The sequence below is a fragment of the Cetorhinus maximus genome, chromosome 17, assembly GCF_964194155.1.
Source record: "Cetorhinus maximus chromosome 17, sCetMax3.hap1.1, whole genome shotgun sequence".
NCBI classification, from domain to species: domain Eukaryota; kingdom Metazoa; phylum Chordata; class Chondrichthyes; order Lamniformes; family Cetorhinidae; genus Cetorhinus; species Cetorhinus maximus.
In genome coordinates, this window is record NC_135895.1 from 98066420 (window position 1) to 98072483 (window position 6064).

The 6064-nt window shown below is 44.5% G+C and overlaps 1 protein-coding gene across 5 annotated transcripts in view; it reads right to left on the bottom strand.

Annotated features, from left to right (window-relative positions):
* The window catches only part of clcc1 (chloride channel CLIC-like 1), a 36671-nt gene extending 31119 nt beyond the window's left edge, over positions 1–5552 (bottom strand). For 3 of the 5 annotated variants that reach the window (XR_013579358.1, XM_078561692.1, XM_078561694.1), the window contains exon 1: positions 5413–5500. The gene's annotated coding sequence lies outside the window, so the exon portion shown is untranslated. Of the gene's footprint in view, positions 1–5412 lie in introns of all 5 variants that reach the window. The other 2 variants (XM_078561693.1, XM_078561695.1) reach the window with 2 other exon arrangements.
* Positions 5553–6064: the final 512 nt, after the last annotated feature.

Sequence of the window (6064 nt, forward strand, 5' to 3'; positions counted from 1 at the left end):
TTCCAGCTATTAAGCTGCAAAATAAAATCAACTTCAGAAGCAAAAAACTGTAGATGCTAAAAATAAATAGTGCTGCAATTACTTAGCAGGTTAATCAGCAAGTGGAGAGAACAGATGAGTTAATGGCCCAGGATCTTTTGGCAAAAAAAAACACCGCCTCTTATGACACTCGCCATCATGCACGTGCAAATGCTACAGCAATGTCAGGCGAGAGCAGATACACAGAAATCCAAAAGCTGCTGTACACGATGCACCGCTCCTCCATTAGCTTCTGAGTGGCTGATATTGCTGTTTGGCTCATAATTGAAATGCACTGAATGGTCTAAAGTTGCTGTATTTGCACAATAGTTATGAATTAAGCTTGATGCAGAAAGTTAAGTAAAATCAGTTCAATCATACTATTACATGTGATAAACATTGAATTGCTCACAGTCAACCTCTCTGGCACTGAAAAATAACTATTACAAGTGTGGAATCCCACTCCTTCAGATTTTAACTTTTTTCCCCCAAATTATCCGACAAAATTTTATTTAACTTTTTTTGTCTCTTTGTTCTCCCGCTTAATCCAATCTTTCTCTCTCTTTATTTCTCCTTCTGTACCTCAAATTTACATTTCCTTCTCAGTCCATGCAGTTAATTTCTGATTAGCCAATCCAACTAGCCAATTAGGTTTCCCTGTTCGCTCAGGTCTCAGATGTCCTGTTTCCCTCACTGCAGATTTATTGGTTCAAAATTTCAGCAACTCGCCACATAAATAATCAGAGATTAAGCCAGCATTGGCATGTCTATTTAACGACGTATGTTCTTTGTCATGCTACAGTAAATTCTAGGTCACGTTTCTGTTCTGGGCCCTTCATCAAAACTCAACAACACCCAAATGACGGGTGCCTTAAAACATTCGCCTAACATTGATGAGTTTCCCGCACATTCTGATTGCGGCTGTCCCACCGACTAACTCATCTACGTAATACTTTTAAATATTTCAAATTATTTTCAGGGCAACGTACATACCTTAAAGTATACAAGGCAAGCAACTTGGTAAAAAGATAGAATATTTTCCACCACTAGAACTGATTTTAGCAGCAAGTACTAAGTAGGGAAGATGAGAAGTTGGGGGCGCTTTGCAGTACTTTACACTCAAAATGTAGCCCAGTTCATTTGAAATACAGAACTCAATTAAACTTCTCAGAACAATAACATTTCCAACAAAATTCTCATCAAAAGTTGAAATGAAACAAAAATTGTATGTTAGAAACCACATTCCAACACAAATAAAATTGTTGTAAATAGTCTAGGAATTGCTGTGCAACAAGGAAACTAAGTAACTAAGCAGTATTATTGCAACCAATCCTGTATCCTCACGTAGGCCAGAGCACTGTAAACACGGCACTACATTTTTCATTTTGCAGAACTCAAAAGCCCACTTAAAAACAAAATTCGAAATTGGTGGCACTCACTGCATATGTTATGCAATTAGTATAAGATTTAATAAATGGCAATCCTTTTTTATTCAGTCTAAGAATTTAACATGCACCTAATGAACTTTCAAAACTCATCACCTGCACAGTAAAATTTCTCAGAACCACGACAAGATCCCAGGGGTTACATTTGGTAGCTTTCTGGGCTGAATGATTTGGGTATCCACTTTGGGAGTAAAGTACTGTCTTCTTCTCTCCTTGGTATGTGCAACCACGTGCAGTAGGGTAGGTATCATCAGTGACAGCTTTACCAGGAAGGCTTCATCACCAAAGATCAATCCAGATCCTTGCTGTGATGTGGCGAAGACATCATGCAAGTTTGAGTGCCAATGGCATTATATGAGTAGCTTCCCAATCATCTGCATTCTTGATCTGTAGTTGAGCATCTTAAAGGGTCACCACATTTAGCAAATGGTACCCTTTCATCTTTGCTGTATGTCACAGGTGCATCACTGGGTGCCTTCGACGACACGAGTTCTGTTGGCAGCCCGCTGCATTTTAGAAAAGCCAGCAAGCCTGTGGGGTGCCATAGAACTCTCCCTTTGCCACATCACACTTGTAAAGTATAGTATCCACGACCTGCTAAATGCAAACCCTAACAATGCTCTGCGGTGCCTGACTAAAATGACCCAAATTGAGGACTGTAGTTACCTTCATAGCCACTGACGAGGCTCTGTGAGCGCCAGAACATGGCTGAAGGTCCTTGTGAACATCTCAGAGACAGCCAGTTATCTCCTTATTAAAGTGTAGCTTCCTCACACAGCCTCTCTTTGTCTCTCCGGGATGAGTAATTGTTCCTGCTTTTGAGCCTCTGTGACTGACTGCTCATTGTTGTTCTCTGCACTGACCTTTCATGCTGTACAGAAAATAATCATCACGATGTCTGGAGAACTATAGTTTTCTCCAGTTTGTGTCTTTTAGGCCTCTAAGCACTTGTAGCCTGTTGACATCAAATAAACTTGAAAAAATCTGACACTCTGGGTCTTACATTCTACAAACATTTTCACAGCTAAATAAAGGTCCCTTTGTCTGAATCCAGCTTTAATTGAATATGCACAGGCCATAAAAGGCACCAAGAAAAGCTAGCTGTGTCACTTCAGTCAGTCCTAACTTTTTGTGCCAAGATGAATTCATATCTACTGCGCAAATACAGTTTCTTTACGTTGGTCAATTGAATTCAATGGTGAGGCAGAGAGTGAAATGCCATTTTCAAGAAGCTAACGGCAGAGCAACGTAATGGAGGCTGCAACTTTTGGATACTAGTATTTAACTGCACAGCTGCCCCAACCATGAAGCTGCTGCAGAAAGAAAATTACCCTACCACAGAGGTTTAACTTAATTAAAGCATGCATTAAAAACTATTCTACTGCATTAAAATATTCAGTCAGTGAGTCCCACCACGAGTGTATATTTTTGTCCATACATCAAACTCCTGTTAAAAGTTTGTATAGAGAAGGGCACAGGTGAGTTCAGGAACTGACTTGTCCTGCATCTGAGGGGTTGTAGCCTTTCCCCTGAATGCAACCAGCAGTAATATGGATTCAGGGGGTGATTCTCATTGCTTATGACACTCTCTTTACTTCCGCCAAAATTCTTCGAGAGCGATTTTCATCACGAAAGATCTGCTCATCAAATAACTTTCCTGTCCGGCTCAATAATCTCTGTACCCTTAAAGGGTTTACTTTCCTACGACAACAGCACTAGAAGAGACATCCAAGAAGGATTGCACTCTCAACTACAACGTTATGAAAGAGTTTCATGATTGTGGGGTCAACGTGAAAGGATTTTAATTTCCTGAGGTAGTAAAATTGTGTATGTCCCTTGGCCACCAGATCTGTATACTGTTCCCTCCAATTCAACTTTGGTACCTAGATACTTGTAGTTAGTAACTATTTGAATGTTCAGATCACAAATCTTCATGGGAACAATATTAACTGGCTTTTTCCTAAAGTCTATAACTAGTCCTTTCGTCTTATTTTCGTTAGAGAATTGTTATCGCACCATTTTACAAATTTTTCTACAGAATTCCTACGGTTGACTTATTATCCCTTACGAGGCCCACGAGCACCGTATCATCAGCATATTCCAGGATTGTTATGTCGACAATCATCCGTGTAGCAGATGAAAAGTAAAAGGTGACAGTACACAACGCTGAGGAGATCCAGTATTTGGTAACATGGGCTCCGAGTAGATCCCAGAGGCTAACACTCATTGGGTCCTGCTGTGACGGAATCACCGATGCAAAGTAGGAGAGTAGGATTAACATCAAGGATTTTCAGTTTTTCAATAAACTAGAATGGTTGCATGGTATTAAAAGCTGAAGGGAAATCAACAAAGTAGCTCAAGCATAGCTGCCTAATCTATGTGCTGTTGGATCAAATGGACCAAGGTCAGAGCAGCGTCGTCCACTGACTTATGAGGTTGATAGGCAAACTGTAACTGATCAATATGTGGAACAAGATCCAAAAGGCACTTTGACACAATGTGCTTGAAACACTTTGTGACTATTAATCTAAGAGCAACTGGTTGGTAATCATTCAACTCAGCAGGCTGTGACTTCTTAGCAACCAGAATGATGATGGCTGAATTCCTACAAAGAACAGTATGAGTGTCAAACAATTTCTGGAAAATCAGATAGAAAGGAACTGCCAACTCATGAGCACATTCCTTAAGAATTTTCCACTGATCTGATCTGGGCTGCATGGTTTCTGTACATTCATTGGAGATCAAGAAGGAACCATGTCTACATGGACATCAGACACAAAATCCTCCAGATAAAACGGGATAAATGTGCCCAACATCACCCTCATCCTGATGACCATCTTTGTGTGTGACTGCATCAAGCTGCGCAGATCCTCAGTATACAAACACCAAATGTCCTATGCTATCGATGTTCGATCCATCACCGCGTTTTGAGGGACGAGTCTGGCCATGTTGTTAATGAACACTCTGTTCAGTTGCCAACTTGCCAGAGAACACACTGTTCAGTTGGACTGTGCCATACCACTTGCCCCTCCTGGAAAAGTTGTGTCGAAAAACACCTCTGACCACAAATTGATCCGGCAGCTGTCTGCACATTAAGATCCTCGAGGTTTTGCAGAGAAAGATAGTGAATCTTGTTGAGCTGGTCACTTCCAAACAATATAGCTTGGTGAGTGGTGAGAAGGATCATCAGATCCTTCATGCACATCCAACCTCAGTGCTGTCGCAGGCTGTCCTTGAGTTGGCTGCAGTGGGAAAGGGGCCTTTGTCCATCTCCTTAATGTCTGGAAAGAGCTGCAGTGTTTTTTGTTCATCCCAAGCAGCTCCCAAATGGAGGTCTCTGTGCTTCATGGTGTGCGTCCCTGGGAACAATCCAAGACAAACATCAACTGCCATCAACTCAGTTAAAGGTACTCTTTAGACTGCCTGAAGCTTTTTGGGCTTCCTGTGTGAGGAGTTGTCCAACCAACTGTTGCAGATGGCACATTCCAAGGTCAAAATGAAGTATGAGGCAGCCACCATAAAGGATCAATAGAGAATGGTCACAGCTTAGACCCCTCCTGCCATAGTACTCTGAGACTGGAACCAATGTAAAACTCCTCAAGTTGTAAGCATTAGGAAATGTTTAATACAATGCAAATGTAAATGCAATCTGCACTGTACCCCATAAGACTTAGGAGCAGACGCAGGCCATTTGACCCATCGAGTCTGCTCCGCCATTCAATGAGATCATAACTGATCTGATAAGCATCGACTCCACTTTCTTGCCTTTTCCCCATAACCCTTGACTCCCTTACTGATTAAAAATCTAGAGTGCCATGTACTGCAACTAACAAAATTTATTATGTTACACTAAGTGAACTGGCACATTTGAATAGCACTGTTATGTATATATACAAATTTTATGACTAAATCATACTTTTGGAAAAAGAATACACATAATAAGTAGTACCATTAGCCTGATCGTCACCTTGACAGCAAAATCTGGGCCATTAGTAACTAAGCTCAGGGAGCAGGTCCTGACAGAGGGTCCAGGCATCACGCGCACACCCTCCACTCCCCTCTCCTCCCGCACACGCCCAAACACAACCTCCCGTGGGCACATTGCCCCCTCGCCCCCCTCCCTTGGCAGCCACGGGATCACCCCCCCCCCTTCCCGTGGCAGCCCACGGGATCACCCCCCCCCCTCCCTTGGCAGCCCGCGGGATCGCCCCCCCCTCCCTTGGCAGCCCACGGGATCGCCCCCCCTCCCTTGGCAGCCCGCGGGATCCCCCCCCCTCCCTTGGCAGCCCGCGGGATCGCCCCCCCCCCCTCCCTTGGCAGCCCGCGGGATCGCCCCCCCCCTCCCTTGGCAGCCCGCGGGATCGCCCCCCCCACTCCCTTGGCAGCCACGGGATCGCCCCCCCCCCCACTCCCTTGGCAGCCACGGGATCGCCCCCCCCCCCTCCCTTGGCAGCCCGTGGGATCGCCCCCCCCCCCTCCCTTGGCAGCCCGTGGGATCGCCCCCCCCCCCTCCCTTGGCAACCCGCGGGATCGCCCCCCCCCCTCCCTTGGCAGCCCGTGGGATCGCCCCCCCCCTCCCTTGGCAGCCCGTGGGATCGCCC